This window comes from Acomys minous, assembly GCF_964271855.1.
Source record: "Acomys minous genome assembly, chromosome: 13".
In the NCBI taxonomy this organism is placed as follows: domain Eukaryota; kingdom Metazoa; phylum Chordata; class Mammalia; order Rodentia; family Muridae; genus Acomys; species Acomys minous.
In genome coordinates this window covers 84845783-84863106 of record NC_140495.1, presented here as the reverse complement: position 1 = coordinate 84863106, position 17324 = coordinate 84845783, and the positions used below count along the sequence as shown (strand labels likewise).

The 17324-nt window shown below is 41.9% G+C and overlaps 1 pseudogene across 1 annotated transcript; it reads right to left on the bottom strand.

Moving 5' to 3' along the window:
* Window positions 1–972: 972 nt before the first annotated feature.
* On the bottom strand, window positions 973–3083 carry LOC311582250 (heat shock cognate 71 kDa protein-like; annotated as a pseudogene). Its single transcript has one exon. The product of its transcript is annotated as a heat shock cognate 71 kDa protein-like (transcript).
* Between the last annotated feature and the right edge of the window lie 14241 nt (window positions 3084–17324).

Here is a 17324-nt window from a genome sequence, read left to right as displayed (position 1 = left end):
GGCACCTCAAAGTGCAGTAGGAGTAAGCTTATCCTCTCCCATTAGTCCTGACAAGGCAGCCCAGCTAGGAGAAAGGGATCTAGAGAAAGGCAACAGAGTCAGAGAAAGCCTCTACTCCCATTGTTAGGGCACACATATGTTGACTAAGATGCACATCTGCTACATATGTGTAGGGGGTCTAGGTCCAGCCCATGCTTGCTTTTTGTTTGTTGGTTCAGTCTCTTTGAGCCCCCATAGACCTAGGTTAATTTGCTGGGGACATGAGAATGACCAGGAAAGAGAACAGATGTTGGTGGGTGGCATCTCTGGAACAGCAGAGGCTTCTGGGGGGTCTAGGGTGGTAAGCCTAGTTGAGACTCCTAGGAGCAGTGGTTAAGGAGCCTGAAGTCATCACCTCCTGTAGGTAAGTGGGACTTCCACTGTAGGGAGAAGGACACCAACCCACCCATAAAACCTTTGACCCCAAAATTTGTCTTACCTACAAGACATGTAGGGATTACTATGGAGTAGAGATTGAAGGAATAGTAAATCAACGACTGGCCCAGTTTGCAACCCAACCCATGGGAGAGAGCCAACCCCTGTCACTTTAATGATACTCCGCTGTGCTTGCAGACAGGAGCCTAGCATAACTGTTTTCTTAGTGGCTTCATCCAGCAGCTGATGGAAACAGATGCAGAGACTCTCAGCCAAACAATAGGCAGAGCTCTGGGAGTTTTGTTGAAGAGCAGGAGGAAGATAGAGGGAGTTGGAGGGGTAAAGGACACTGCACGTTCCAATCTCTTTACATCATTGGCATTCTAATCTGCCAATCAGCCTTTGTGTTTACAGCTTCTTTCTTTTTGTTCACAGATGAAAGACCACATTGCACATTCTTGTCATTTTGCCTGTGATGGTACCTTTCTTTTCTTTTCTTTTTCTTTTTTATGGTGTCAATTTAAATAATTTTACTAGACATTGCACTTTCCACCTAGGATAGATAAAGTATTTATAAAGTGAAATGTTCTTTCCCTGTGCACACATTCCATGTTCAAGTATTGAGAATGCCCAGTAATTTATCATAGCAGTTTAATTTAACTGCCATGTAAATTGTGAAATAAATCAATGTTTCCCCGTGGAACAATGCTACACCTCTACTTGGACTGACTTAATCCACCTCCTCAATGGTGGAGCCTGAAGAAGCACCACCAGATGGAAGTGCTCCCCTACCAGGGAAGCTGCCATGCATCTCTCCAGGCATGCCACCAGCACTCTGGTACAGCTTGGTAATGATGGGGTTGCAAACTGCCTCCTGTTCTTTCTCTTGGTGTTCAAACTCTTCCTTCTCCATAGTCTGATTCTTATCCAGTCAACTGATGATTTCATTACTCTTGTCCTGAATCTTCTGTTTGTCCTGATCACTGATCTTGCCTTGAAGTTTCTCATCTTCAACTGTTGCTTTCATGTTGAAGGCATACAACTCCAGTGAATCCTTGGGGGGAAACCTTATCATTCTGTTTCTCATCTTCAGCTTTGTACTTCTCAGCTTTTTGGACCATGCACTCAATATCCTCCTTGCTCAAACATCCCTTGTCATTGATGATGGTGATCTTGTTCTCCTTTCCTGTGCTCTTATCTACAGCAGAAACATTGAAGATGACATTGACATCAATGTCAAAGGTGACTTCAATCTGAGGGACACCATGGGGTGCTGGAGGTATGCCTTTGAGCTCAAACTCTCCAAGCAGGTTTTCCTTGGTCATGGTTCTTTCACCTTCATACACCTGAATGAGGACACTAGGCTGGTTGTGAAAGTCTGTGTCTGCTTGGTAGGAAAGGTGGTGTTGGGCTTGATGACGACAGTCATGACTCCACCAGCAGTTTCAATGACAAGGGAAAGGGGAGTGACATTCAAGAGCAGAAAATTCTGAATGTTCTCCGACTTGTCTCCAGATAGAATGGCTCCCTGGACAGCTGCACCACAAGCAACAGCTTCATCAGGACTAATGCTCTTATTCAGCTTTTTTCCATTGAAGAAGTCTTGCAGAAGCTTCTGAATCTTGGGGATTCTAGTAGAACTCCCAACCAGGACAATGTCATGGATCTGTGATTTGTCCAGTTTGGCATCTTGAAGGGCCTTTTCTACAGGGTCCAGTGTGCCACGGAACAGGTCAGCATTCAATTCTTCAAATCGAGCCCGGGTAATGGAGGTACAGGCATCGAGTCCCTCATAAAGAAAATCAATCTCAATACTGGCCTGTGTGCTGGAGGAGAGGGTGCACTTAGCCCGCTCGGAGACGCCTGACAGCTCTCTTGTTCTCACTGATGTCCTTCTTGTGCTTTCGTTTAAACTCAGCAATGAAATGTTTGACCATTCAGTTATCAAAGTCTTCTCCATCCAAGTGGTAGTCTCCAGCTGTTGATTTGATTTTAAAAACTCCATCCTCAATAGTGAGGATTGACACATCAAAATTACCACTCCTAAGTAAAAAATCGACACATTCCTTTCAGCTCCAACTTTCCTATTTAAACCATAAGCAATAGCATCAGCAGTTGGTTCATTGATAATTCGAAGTACATTGAGGCCAGCAATAGTTCCAGCATCTTTCGTTGCCTGCTGCTGAGAGTCATTGAAGTAAGCTGGAACTGTAACCATGGCATTGGTAACAGTCTGTCCAAGGTAGGCTTCTGTGATTTCCTTCATCTCAGTCAGAACCATAGAGGGCACCTCCTCTGGGTAGAAACTTTTTGTATCCCCTTTGCATTCTACTTGGACCTTGGGCACGCCAGCATCATTCACCACCATGAAGGGCCAGTGCTTCATATCAGACTGAACAAGAGTATCATCAAACCTACGTCCAATCAGATGTTTGGCATCAAAAACTGTTGGTGGGGTTCATTGCAACCTGATTCTTGGCAGCATCCCCAATTAATCTTTCTGTGTCAGTAAAAGCAACATAGCTCTGTGTGGCCCATTACCCTGGTCATTGGCAATTATTTCCACCTTTCCATGCTGGAAGACACCCACAAAGGAGTAGGTGGTGCCAAGGTCAATGCCAACTGCAGGTCCCGTAGACATGGTTGCTTGCGTGTAGGCCCAGCTGTGCTGACGAGACCACACAAATGCCTGAAAGCTGCCACTGCGTTCAATGAGACCCACAATGTTACCTTTCTTCTGTCTTCTTTTTACATTTTTGTCTGATACAACTCAAAACTTTCTTCAAGTCACTTCCAAAGATGCTCAGCTTCCTCATGACTCCAACATTGCTCCACCATTAAAGCTAGAGCTGCTCCTGTGAAGAAGTTCTGGTGACTACCATCTTCCACTTCATTGGGAGCACAGTAGTTCTTTAGGACTGCAGAGCTTTACGTGGGTGCTGATGACTTTGCTCTTGTAGGGCACCTCACTTGGATGTTGAAAAAATTAATAGTTTATTTTATGTAGTTTTCTTGCATGTGTGTCTGTGAACCATATGCATGCTAAGTGCCTGAGAAGGTCCTAAGAGAGCTTCAGATCCCTTGGGACTGTGATTACAGATGGTGGTGAGCTGCTATTTGGGTGTTGAGAATCAAAGTCTGGTTCCTTACAAGAACAAGTGCTCTTAACTTCTGAGCCATCTCTTCATTTCTTTACTTGGATCTTAAAATCTCATTCACATGTTCTCTTAGACATCGCATTCCAGGACAGTCTTTCAACTTTATTCTTTAGGGCTGGATCAGTGAACCCAGGGATCAAATGCTGTTGTTTCAGATGCTTTAGCTACTTATATCTATTCTTTTAGAAGTCTGATTTTTCTTGCACAGTGCTAAGCAATTTCATTTTTCATCAAAACAATGCACTCAGAACTCAAGCAGGAACGATGTACCAGTAGTGGTCAGTTGTGACGGGGAAAATTGCCCAGAGAGTCATTAAAAAATCTACATCGGTGGCAGAAATCCAGGCTGAAATCCTGATTAAGAGTAATCAGAGACTATTTATCAAGCTTTTCTAAAGGCCACATTTTGTTCATAGTTTAGAAGCTATTTCTTGGGAGAAAGCGTAAATACACAGAACAAAATCTCCATGTGAAATCTCTGAAGTTTCTTTTTAGCAGATGAAAGACCTTGTATATAGTCTTAGGCGTGTGATCATGAGGAGCTGAAAATGAATCTCCATATGTGAAATAACAGATGAAATGTAAGAGAAATAGGTGTGTTCAAAATCCAGGGGGATATCTGTATAGGTAGAAACAACAATCAATGTTCAGAGTGTATATGTGCTAGACCTATAGTAAACTTGCAATCAGAGACCACAGGAGGCTCACTGTTCAATGTTTCTTCTGCTCAGGAAGTTTAAGAAAGGTTACTGTGGTACTGGGACCAATGGGGTATGTGATCTCAAGAAGCTGGAATTTGGCCTCAGGATCAGAGCTCAAGATTGAGAGCAAAGTGGACATCTAAATGTTATGTGTTATGAGCTGGCCTTAAACACATGTCTGTGAAAATATTAGGCTCAGGACTCTAAATGTATTGCTTACTGGAACGTACACCTTTGTGAGTTATATTCTGGGGGATGCAAGAAACCATACACAGATTTATGTGGGAATGCCAGAGGCAAGGGGGAATCAAGAGTTGAGATCAAAGCACAAGGGTGGCAGTGTGCTAATTATCTTTTCTTAGTGATGCCACTAGATCTGACACACACACACACACTTCTGAAGGGAGGAAGTTTGTTTTGTTTTTTCTGAGACAAGGTTTTTCCATGTAGTGTTTATTGGCTGTCCTAGAACTCACTCTGTAGACTTGGTTAACCTCAGAACTCCCAGAGATCCTCCTGCCTCTGTCTCTCAAGTGCTGTCACCACTGCTCAGCATGGAAGAGTTTATTTTGGCTCACAGTGTCAGAGGTTTTAGTCCATAGAACCAGGCTGCATGACTTCTGGGCTTCTGGGGCAGCAGTGGAAGCAGGTGGGAAGCTTGTGGTAGAGGCAGAGGGGAGTATGACTGAATTCTGGGCCATTTCTTTTCCTCTTTATATTTCCCATGGGGAACCCTGTGGGATGCTGCTGCCTACAAGCAGGGAGAAGATTCCTCACTTGATTATTCCTCCCTGGGAATGTCCCAACAGAGGCATTTGTGTGCCTCACATATTTTGTAGTCACTTCTCAGTCTAATCAAAGGGACAAGATTAACCAGCATGGCAATTTATTAGGTGTGTGTGGGGGGCGGGCAAAGAAGAAGAGTTGGTCCAGAGGTGATGATAAAATTAGTGAGGACAGAAATAGAAAGTGACCCACAGGAGGAAGGGCAGGGCTCAAAAGAACAGGATGTAACCAATTTTGAACAGGGAGTTTGAGATTGTCTAAGTAAAGATGACCAGAATGTCTTTAGGGGTTGAAGTGCTCTAAATCCAGGTGGTACCAAATCAACATGAATATTGTGATGGAATTATATTATCAAGGGAAATAAGAAAGTAGAGCAGCCAGAAGTCTCTTTTCTCCTTGGGTATATGTTAGTATGGAAAGATGCTCCTTGTAAAATGAGTACACTAGATATTCCTTTCTTTAAAATTTTCTAGTATTTGTGTGTGTGTGTGTGTGTGTGTGTGTGTGTGTGTGTGTGTGTGTGTGTGACAACTTGTGTGAGTCAGTCAGTTCTCTCTTTCTACAATGTGGACTCTAGGACTGAACTCAGGCTCGCAGGCACAGCTGCAAATATCGTTCTCTGCTGAGTTATCTTGCTGGCACCTTACTTATTTCTCCCCATACTTTTTTTTTCTTAGAATGTCCTGTGATTTTTTACCAGATTGTACAGAATGAAATTTCTTTAAAAAAATACTTTGTGAAAGTCAACAGGAGAATTTCCTGTCCATTGGCTAGATCTGGGTAGGGGTTTGAAGTTTACGGCTGGTATTGTCCTTGGCTGATGCCATAGTTTGAGCGGGACCCCTGGGCCCAAATCTGCCTATCATAATGTTCTACTTGTAGGTTTCTAGGACCCTCTGGATCCTTCAAATTTGCCATTCTCCCATGATTCTCTCATCTAGAGTCCCATTAAGATGTCCTCCCCTCTGCCCAGTTTCCTGGTTAGTAAAGACTTTCATGGGACATGCCTTTTGGGCTAGTATGCAGATATAAGTGAGTATATACCATTTGAGTCTTTCTGCTTCTGGGTTAACTCACTCATTATGATAATTTCTAGTTCAATCCATTTGTCCACAAATTTCGGGAATTACTTGTTTTTAATAGCTGAGTAGTATTCCACGTACTCTGGTGCCTCATATTTGACCACATCCCCTGAATGGGGAGACCTGGTGGCACTCAGAGGAAGGATAGCAGGTTACCAAGAAGAGACTTGATACCCTATGAGCATATACAGGGGGAGGAAGTCCCCCTCAGTCACAGTCATAGGGGAAAGGAGTAAGGGGAAAATGGGAAGGAGGGAGGAATGGGAGGACACAAGGGAGGGGATAACCATTGAGATGTAATATGAATAAATTAATAAAATAAAATTTAAAAATACTTTGTGATTGTGTTTTTGAGACAATGTCTCACTATGTACTTCTGGCTAGTCTGAAACTTTCTATATAGACCAGGCCAGCCTCCAACTCCGAAAGACCAATCTGTCTCTGCTGAGATTAAAAGTATGTGCCACCATGTCTGGCAAAAAATTGCTTGTTCATTGAGATAGGGTTTTCCTACGTAGCCCAAAGCAGCCTTGAACTTGAGATCTTCTTCCCCCAGCTCCTGGTGTGCCAGGACTACAGGTGTGTACCACTCCATGCAGCTTGAAGCACCCTATTGTGATATGTTATTCTTCATTAGAAGTTGCCTGTGTTCTCTTGAAATTTAACATTTAAATAAATTATTTACATTTATTTGGACTTTAAATGCTTATTTCTTAAGATGCTATTCCCTGCTTTTAAGGATATCTTTTTGTGAAGGTAAAAAAAAAAAACACAAACGTGTTATGAAGCTTCTTCTCCCCTTTTCTGACAGGTAACCTTTAGATCTGTGTTCTTCCTCAGTGGTTACAACCTCTCTATCTCAGAAAGGGTCAGACTTCAGGACTGGAAGGGAAGAATTCCAGGGGCGCATGTAATTATCAGTAATCGTTATGTCTTTTTTACTGTAATTACAGCACCACTTTAGAGTTTCAGTCTGCCGCTTCGTGATCCTTCCTGACACTGACAGAATAGCAGAAGTTTGGTACAAGCTCCTAGAATAAAGTAGATAGGCTGCTTCAGAGTGTTTAATTATCTGCCCTGGAATGGCTGCTACAAAAAGTCATCATGGCTCAGGTTGTCAGTGTCTACCCCATTAGTCACCATTCCTCTCTAAGACACCTGGTTTATTAGACATCAACTATTCCCTCGCTGTGTTCTCCGTTTTGATGGCTTGTTTCCCCCAAGTTCTGATGAATTTTGATGTGTTGTTGGAGGAGTTTGTTTCCCTTCCCAACATCCTTTGGACTACTTGAAACATGGTAGAGGCATCCTTTTTATTTTTATTTATTTATTTATTTATTTATTTTTGGAGACAGGGTTTCTCTGTGTAGCCTTGGCTGTCCTGGACTCACTTTGTAGACCAGGCTGGCCTCGAACTCACAACGATCCACCTGCCTCTGCCTCCGAGTGCTGGGATTAAAGGCGTGCGCCACCACTGCCCGGTGAGGCATCCTTTTTAAAAAAGTAATTTTTAATTTAATTTTTGGAGGCTTTGTGCATTAAAAAAAAAGACCAACACTTTACTTTGACAGTTTCATGCTTATATGTAAGACATTCTCCTTCTTCTTGCCCTCACTTCTCTTATCTCCCTGTCTCCCCTGTTCCCATCCAATCTGGCCTCCTTCCCACATTCATGTCTTTTGTCTTGTTTGTGTCTCTCTAGGTTTGCCCAGGGCCTTCGGTGTGGCCATGGTATTGGAACTACCCACTCCAGCCTGGTAGGTTCCCCTGCGGGTATACAACTGAAGATGTGCCTCCCCAGGGAGAGGTGTCTTTGCCAGAAATTTTATTAGCAAAATCTGTGAATCAAAGTGGCTGTCCTGGTTCATTATTTGAAAGGACAAAACTAAACAAATCTGAATCATTTGTTCTGTATTCTATGATTTTTTTTTCTAGGTTTGGCAGATAATTGTTTTTCTTGTTCTCTTCTTACACTTTCATGCACCCCCTAAGCTCAAATTTTCATCAACATTCAGATGACACTCAAATTTCTGTCTTCACTCAGTTACTTTCCAAGTCCAATTGCACGCTTAGCGTTTTCACTTAGTCAACTCTATCTCTTTGTTCTTTATCAAACCCGACCTGATTTTCTATTTAACTTTTTATTAATTCTTTGTGAGGTTTCACATCGTGCACCCCCAAACCCACTCTCTACCCATCCCTTCATCTACTCATCCCTGCCTTCTGTCTTTGCAACTTCCCCCACAAAAGAAAAAGAATCTCACTGTGGAAGCTATAGCGTGTCACAGTGTGCCCCACAGTACACCCTTTTCTTCACACTTATATTTTTGGATGTGAGGCTTGACTTTAATGGCTGAACATTTATCCAGCCCTTCTTCATACTTCTTTACTTGCAAATGCTCATTGCAATGAGTCATTTATCTGGTTCAAGGCCTGTGGGTTCTGCTACACTCTCAGTACTGGACTCTCACTGGGACTCCTCTTGGATAACCTGCTGTTGCCATGTGTCTTGGAGATCCTGCAGCTTTGATCTTTAGGACCTGTCCCTTTTCGTGCTCCAGATGTTCATAGACAAGGTATATATTGGGGTGGGCCAACTCAAAGCCTTGGATCTGGGCCTGGGTGGTACTCAATCTGGTTAATTTACCAGCTCTTCTGCACCCACACCATCAAGTTGAGCTCTCCAGCACGGCCCTGGCTAGATCACCCAATGTTGCAGCCAGCAAGGTGTAGATCCAGTTTTTCTCCTCTCACGCCTTTGTGGTGGCTCACCTGTAACCCTCACAACCAGGCCTAGTTCTACTGTGTTGCCCAGGCGAGGTGTAGGGTCCACTCTCCCAAGCGTTGCAACCAGTGAGAGCCAGGAAAAGCTCACTTTCCTGTTCTCATGACCTCCAGGTCAACTCTTCTGCTTGTCATAGGTGACAGTGTTGAGGGAATGCATCTCTCCCTTGCCCATACTACCACATGGCAGATGAGTGGCAAGGCCAGCTCTCCTGTGCACACTGTACCATTGAGGGCTGGCTCACTTGCAATGCCCCAAACCAGGGCCAGCTCTACTGTGCTTCCTGGCAGTGATGTGGCTCTGCTTTCCTAAGTGCTGCAGCTGGTGAGGGGCAGGGCCAGTTCTCCTGCTCTTATACCTTTGTGTCCAGCTCTCTCAAGATGCCCAGGTGAGGGGTGAGACCATCTCTGCACAGTCTTCAGACATTCATGGCCTCAGGTGGCAGTGCAGACCGGGGATGTCTGCCAGTCTTTTGGTGGCAACAGCGTTCCGCTGCTGCAGAGCCATGGATCCAGACACGTTTCTCATTGGCAGCAGGGGCCAGGCTCTCACCATTGCCTTATGTGGCATTGCCAGCTACTCACATCAGGCCTTTTCCCACTTTGCTCAAGTCTCCTGTTCCACTTCTCATTGTGCACATATCCTTCTGCTTCTCTGTCTCTTCCATCTCACCACCACTTACCTGCTCTTCTTCATGATGTTCAGGGCCTCAGGATGTCTGAGGGATTCTCAGGAGTCCTGTACTCTGCCTGTGCTGTGTGGCACTGGGAAGAGATCATCTTGGTCAGCTTTCTGGTGCCCGTGTGGTACTGGCCTGGGGGGTCATCTAAGGCTTGCCTTGCCTGACCAAACTGTATGGTGCCAGGCTATTTATTTTTATTTTATGTGAATGTGCTTTTGTCTGAGTGCATGTATGCATACCATGTATACAACTGGTGCCAGTGGAAGCTACGCACTGTATTCCCTGGAACTGGACATAATGATATGGCTGTTGGGAACCTAGCCTTGGTCCTTTGCAAGAACAGCAAATGCTAATAAACTGCTGAGCTCCAGTCTCCAAATAAAACTCTTGGTGAGCATTCCAAAGATGTTCTGCAGCATACTCTGTTAGACTGCCTCTTCCAATCTTTAAAATCAACAATCCTTTTCACTCTCCTGTTATAATTGATACCGACAAAGCTAAAGCTAATCTCCTGATCTCCAAGTGACAAAATGAGGACAAAGAAACAAAGATATGGATACTATGTCTTGATTTTACTGGGAGACAAAAGACTCTTTAGAACTTCCCACTTCTGTGCTTCCTATGTACAAAATTAAGAAAAAAATTTACCACCACATGTGATAACACACGCCTTTCATCCCAGCACTCAGGAGGCAGAGGCAGGTGATCTCTGAGATAGAGGCCAAGACTACACATGAAAATCCTATTTAAAAAAGAAAGAAAAGAAGGAAGGAAAGAAAAATGAAAGAAAAAATTGCTGTTCAAGCAAAAAAATCAGTTCTCAAAAATCTATATCAGACCATGGTTTTCAATAAAAAAAGAATAGAATAAGGCCTTAGTAATATCATAAATTCACCCATAAACAGGTTTTGGATTTAGTTATTCAGTTTCTTTGTCTAATCCTGTACACCTTGCTTTAGCTTTCTATAGTAGCATCATTTGCTTCTTGGCAAACTTGATGAGATCTTCTCTGGGCAATGTTTCTAGCTTGGATTTCCCAGTCCTGGAGGGTGCTGCAGCCACCCCATCTTGAACAGGATCTTCCATTGCTGGTGCTCTCTCAGGCCTCTTCAGGAGTCCCAGCTGCTCTGTCTCTCTCAATCTAATTTTACTGTATACATTTTCCTTATAATACTAGACAACATACATACATACATACATACATACATACATATATACATACATATCACACACACACACACACACACACACACACACACACACACACACGAATCATCCTTGCTTCTTTCTATACACTTCATCTCTGCTGATTCCTTAGCAGTTTCATGCATTCTGGTAGATTGCTGGAAATTGTTCATTTCTACTACCATCGCTTTCCTGGTCATTCCCGTGGACTAAAGAAATAGTGTTTTAAGTTGGGGTTTCAGTCTCATCGTTTGCCCCTTTCTTTATAATTGTAACCTGTGGCCTTACTTCTACACTTGAGTCTCCTGAAAAACATAGAACCCCAGTGCTTCAGTCTACAGAGACTCTTAACTAATTAGTTTGTTGTGTCCTACCAATTAATTTAAATAATTTTCCTAATGTGATCATAATACACAACCAAACTTGAGAATCACTGCCCCATTAATATAAGAATCTAGTAAATTGCCTCCATGCTTAATTTTTCCATGTTTCTCAATTGAATATGGATGCTCATGCTAACATCCTTGCCTCATGCTGTGTACTCTTTAGGCACCAAGGCTCTGTTGATTCTTTGGACTCATGATGCATCTCTTCATCTGCATGGATTTATCTTTCTTGTGGATTAAGTTTCCTTCGTTCTCTTACAGACACACAATTCCATGCAGTGGGTCCAGGAAGAGTCTAGGCACATGTTGTCTTTGGTTACTTTTGAAATTTGATATTTATTTTTGTAAGACCGTCTCATTTCTTCTTTTAGTCATGTGATGCAATAATGCAAGGATGAAACTGTGAACCTGCGGCAGCTCCTGGAAGACAATCATCTCCAGTAGGAAAGAAAGAGAAGCCTTTGAAATAGGCAAATGCTGAATAATCCCACATTATATGGAAGCTAAAATGCTGCTTTCATAGAGATGAAAAGTAGAATAAAAAAAAAAAAAGAAAAGTAGAATAAAGGTTATCGTAGCTTGGGAAAAGGATGTATGGGAGGGGCAGAGAGAAATTGGTTAACAAATTCAGAAGTGCATTTAGATGGAAAGAGCGAATCCACTTGTTATATAGTGTGGTAGGGTAACCATGTCTAACAATAATTAATGACTGCTAGGAATTTGAATGTTCCCAACTCAAAGAAATGACATATGTCTGAGGTAATGGATAAGCTAGTCATTGTGATCTAGTAATTATATATTCTGCACATGTGCTATGGAAATGTTACATGGTACCACACAGAATGTACAATTACCTTCATCAATTAAGAATAAACATGCATTCTTAAGAAACAACTGCAAGGAAATAAATCTTTCAGACTTGCCTAAGGAAAGCAAAAATAAAGCAAAAAAGATAGCCAGGTGTGGTAGTATATGCTTGTATTTCTAGCACACAGGAGATCAGAGGATCATTAATTCAAGATCAATTCAGGATACACAGCACTTTTAGATCAGCCTATGTACTTCATAGGGAAATATTGTCTCAAAAATATAGAAGAGGGAGAAACATTTGCTTCATGCTACTGTGATTACTTTTATAAAATGCGTTGGGGTATTTTAAAAGCTCACAAAAGTAGAAGGGGGATTAGTTGTTAGAGAAAGAGGATTGAGGGGCAAGAGGTGGATGGTGAAAATGAACAAAATATATTATGTACACATATGAAAATGTATGACTAATACATGCTAATAAAAGACAAAAAGAAGTCTTGAGATGCAGAGTACATCATATTTAATCTCCACAATAACTCATTAAATTACCTATGTCTATCCAGGTTTGTTAATGAGAAAATAAACCCCAGAAAGATTAATATACTAACCCACTAATGTCCACGTTAGAATAATTTGTCATACGTAAGAAATATTAGCTTGTAAAAAATCAATTTCTGGAGTGTCCTCATCATATTAATCTCTGCTCAAGGATACATTTATTATAAACACTGTGTTCTCGTGGGCAAACACTTTTGCTCAAGAAAGTACATAATTATTTACTACTACTGATGAGTGAACAGGACACGCAATTGATATAAAATGTGGGTGATTGTGGTAGCTGAAAAGATTATCGTTTTTGCGTGTCATTGGTTCTGATAGGCTAAGGATAGGATGCACTTTTTAAAATTCACTCTGACTAGGGAACTCCTTCTTAGTTTCAGCATATTATTTAATTGTGGGGTTTTTTGGTTTAAATAAAAAATTATTATTATTATTATTATTATTATTATTATTTTTATTTTTATTATTATTATTATATTTAGATTACATCTCAATTGTTGTCCCCTCACTTGTATCCTCCCATTCCTCCCTCCCTCCCTATTTCACCCTATTCCTCTCCCATAGGTCTGTGACAGAAGGGAAGCTTCTCCCCTACAATATGATCACAGCCTCTCAGGTCTCATCTTGGGACTTATCCTTTCTCTGAGTGCCACCAGGCCTCCCCACCAAGGGGAAGTGGTCAAATATGGGGCACCAGAATTCATGTCAGAGACAGTTCACACCCTCCACGCAACTTTGGAGAATGTCCTGTCCATAGGCTAGATCTGAATATGGGTTCAATGTTTACTGCATGTATTGTCCTTGATTGGTGCAATAGGTTGAACAGACCCCCATGGGTCCAAATCCGCCCATCATGATCCATATTTATCACTATGCACAGAACTCAAGTCCAAGTGGATTTAAAGACCTCAACATAAAACCAGACACACTAAATCTGTTAGAAGAAAAACTGGGAAAGAGCCAGGAACTCATTGGAACAGGAGACAACTTCCTGAACAGAACTCCAAATTTTTATTATTTTTATGTGCATGGGTGTTTGCCTTCTTGTATGCCTATGCCCTTCATGTAGGCAATGCCCAGAGAAGCCGGAATAGGCAGGAGGAGTTACAGGCTGTTGTGAGCTGTGGTGTGGGTGCTGGGAGTAGAAAATGAGTCCTCAAGAAAGCAGTCAGTGCTCTCCAGTCCTACAGCTTATTATTTAACTGGACTTTGAAGAAATCTAGAAATTCTGTATCTCCAGGAAGCTCCCAAACTTAGACCCAGGCTCACCCTAAATAGCAGGAGACTAGAGTATTAGGGATGTAAATTTCCTTTCTACTCATTTTTTTTTTTTTTTACTTTTAATTATGTGTGTGCTTTGGGGATGTGGTATGTGCACATGAATGCTGGTTCCTATGGAGGCCAGAAGAGGGCCAATGAGTTGCAGACAGTTGTGTGCCGCCAGATGTGGGGCCTGGGAATTGAACTCTGGTCCTCTGCAAGTGCTCTTCCTCACCGAGCCGCCTCCTCAGTCTTGAATAGTTTACATTGCTGCCATATGCAACAGGGCACCACACAGAAGAAAATTCATTGACACATGAAAGAAAAAAAAATCTGCATCAGACTTCACACGATTCCTTTTTAAGTTAGGTGCTTTCTGAACTGACAAGGTAGGATCAGACTAGTAGGAAAACTTAAATTCTCCAAGAGATATGGATGAGGAACACATTCTCAAAGAAAAGTATCTTGTCAGCAGGGGACAGGAGGGGTGTGTGGGGAGGTGAGGGCTGAAAGGGTGAAGAGCAGGATTCCACACTGTCACAACACACAAAAAGTCAGAAAAGAAAGGCCTCGCTATTTCACAGTAGAAGCATCCTTGGTGAGCAGTAGCCTGAACACTTTATATATGTATTTTTTTTCATTTAGGAAAACATGCTTTTTCTTTTTCATATTAAAGTAGTCACCTTTGATATCATTATATTTGCAACATCATTTTAATAAAGGAAAGCTTGCTATTTATTAGCACACCCCAGGAAGGAGTGAATGCACCATAGTGGTAAGTTCATAAACAGAAATCAGGCTGTCAAAGACAGAAAAGTCCAGAGTGAGAAAATCAAGTAACACCACTGCTCCCTGAATGCAGGACCCTTTTAGTGGAGCTGGTGTCTACAGAAAATAAAGCACTTATTATTTATTTATTTATTTATTTATTTATTTATTTATTACTTTGTGTCTTGGAGACAGGGTCTTACTATGCATCTCAGGCTGGGCTTGGACCCTCGGTACAGCCTAGTCCGACCTCAAAACTCACTGTCATCTTGCCTCTGCATTCTCAGTGCAGTAGTTTAAGGCACTCACTCTGTATCTGGCTGAGGCACTTAAAAATGTTTGTAATTAGATTTCTGAACGTTTCCTACAAGGTGTTTTTGATTGTATTTCCTCAAAACGTTTCCTAAATCTACCCCGCTTCCCTATTCATTCAGGTCGTTCTGTCTGTTGTTCTTCTTGACCAATTTGTGCTGCCCATATAGTCTTGTATGTGTGGCCTCTCATCAGAACATGGTGGACTTACAGTACAGTCTTAAAGGAAGCTGCCTCCTCTTCCTCTCTCTCCCCCAGCAGCTAACAACAGCCAGTAGGATGTCTACTAGGAGTGGGGTGTTGTGTCCAGCTCCCCTCGTCCCTGTGCGGGAATTTCATCTGGGTTGGGTTTATACAGGTTTTATGCATGTGAGTATTTAATTTTTTAAAACATCGAGTTTGTCTTTCTCTACTAAATGGAGAGAAAGAGGGTTTTATTATTTTCTCTCAAGCTGTTTTCTTAGGGGAGACAATTTCCTTTATTAGCTCTAACTCTAGGGGTGAGACAACCTCAGCTACCTGAGAAGTAGAATCCTCTAAAGTCCCCTCACCAGAGAAGCTTTGAGGAAAATATCCTTATGCCAACATGTGCACAAAGACAATAACGGCGATGGTTTCCAGAGAATTTGAAGCAATCAAACTTTTGGAGCAGTTCTGCACTACGCAGGTCTACCTTCCGCTCCTGCAAGGCCTGTTTGTGTTCTGTTTGTCTTGGACTTCTAGATTTAGGTGATCTTCCTGCCTCAGACTTCTGTGGAGCCAGGCATACAATGCAGGAGTCTTACCACCATGCTTAGCAAAGGTCATAGTCTTAAAAACAATAATGTTTTCTTCTATCTGGGTCCGCATAAGCCCTTCAGCGTTTGGAAGGCAGCAATATCCACCTGAAACACTGTTGGTGTGGAGAAGGGAACGTGATAGCAAAATGTAAAGAAGTCTTTGTGTGTGTGCGTGTGCGTGCGTGCGTGCGTGCGTGCGTGCGTGCGTGCGTGCGTGTGTGTGTGTGTGTGTGTGGAATCGAAGGCAACTTTAGGAACTGCTGCAGGCCTTCAAGCAAAAGAGATTTGTTTAGAAGGAGCCCAAGGAAGGAGCTTGCTGGCTGCTCATGAGTTATTTTAAAGATTTCAAGAAGCCAAACAGCAATTCTCTGGTAATTGGACAACGGAGGGTCATAGAGCTCCTTGGTTTTGGCCAATGGTGAGAAGTTGAGGGAAGATTACACTGGTACCTAGGGACAATTCAAAGTGCTTACTGGGATATGCCTTTGCTTAAAAATGAACAATCAATTACAATGAAATGTCTTAAAATATGGGGTTAATTGTAGGCATGGAGTGATAAAGAATATCAGGGATTATATTTTAAATCAGTGAACTCATTTATAGCTAGTCAGTGAAACTTTCGGTTGTAATATTTTCACATTTTTTAACATTTACAATGTTCTGAATGTAGGTCACATTTTAAACATTTTCTGGAGATATAAAACATTTTTAAAGGCATAGTACATTTTTTAAATCCTACAAACATGGAGGGAAAAAACTCCACAAAGTAAGGGAACCCAGACCAGATCTGTTTAAGCAAGATGGGGCAACCTAGCAACATGTAAGTCCTTCCAGACAGACTTGCTAAAGAGCACCTCCCAAGTTCAGTGTCTAAATTAAAACATTTTCTCATTTAGGAAATTAGCATATCATTTGATTAGAGATTTGATTTGATTTTGAGACATTTTATTGCTATATGAAAGCTTGGCCTTACCTTCGGCTTGATCCCAACTTAAATGAACCCATTTATACTAATCTACATCCTGCTATGTAGCTCATTGCCTCTCCTTAGTACAGGCACCTATCTCTTCCTCTGCACCATGCTGGACTCTTTCCCAGAGTTCCTGTGTCTACCCAGAAGTTCCACTTATGCCTTTGGCCTTTCCTGTAGGCCGTTTAGCTCCTTATTAAACCAAGTAGGTGATGGAGAAGACGTTTATGAAACACTGAGACAGGTGATGCTTCAGAAAGGCAACAGTACCAACGTCTGGCTTGTTCTCAAATCTTTGCCAGTGCAGAAACCAGCATTTGAATAATACAGAGAATTTACACAGAGCACAAGAAGATCATGTCAATAACTGTTTATGTTGTGGTGTTTATCAGAGTACTATCTTGTATGCTGTAAATTGTTAGGTTTGGTTTCTTGTTTGTGTCTTGGATGCTACAGTCATGCTCATTAACTTTCCTTAGTGATGTTTCAATGCTGTGTTTTCTCAGTCTTCTCCTTGATACTCTTTTATCTATTTAGTCAGATCTATCAGTGATACTTCCACTGCATTTTTAATTAAAATTGCTGAATTTTCAACATAAACATCTCTTCCCCATGTCAGTTTTCTTCCTAGAATTTATTCTGTTACTGACTTTCTACATTGCTCATTTTCTCATTGTTCTCCCCCCCC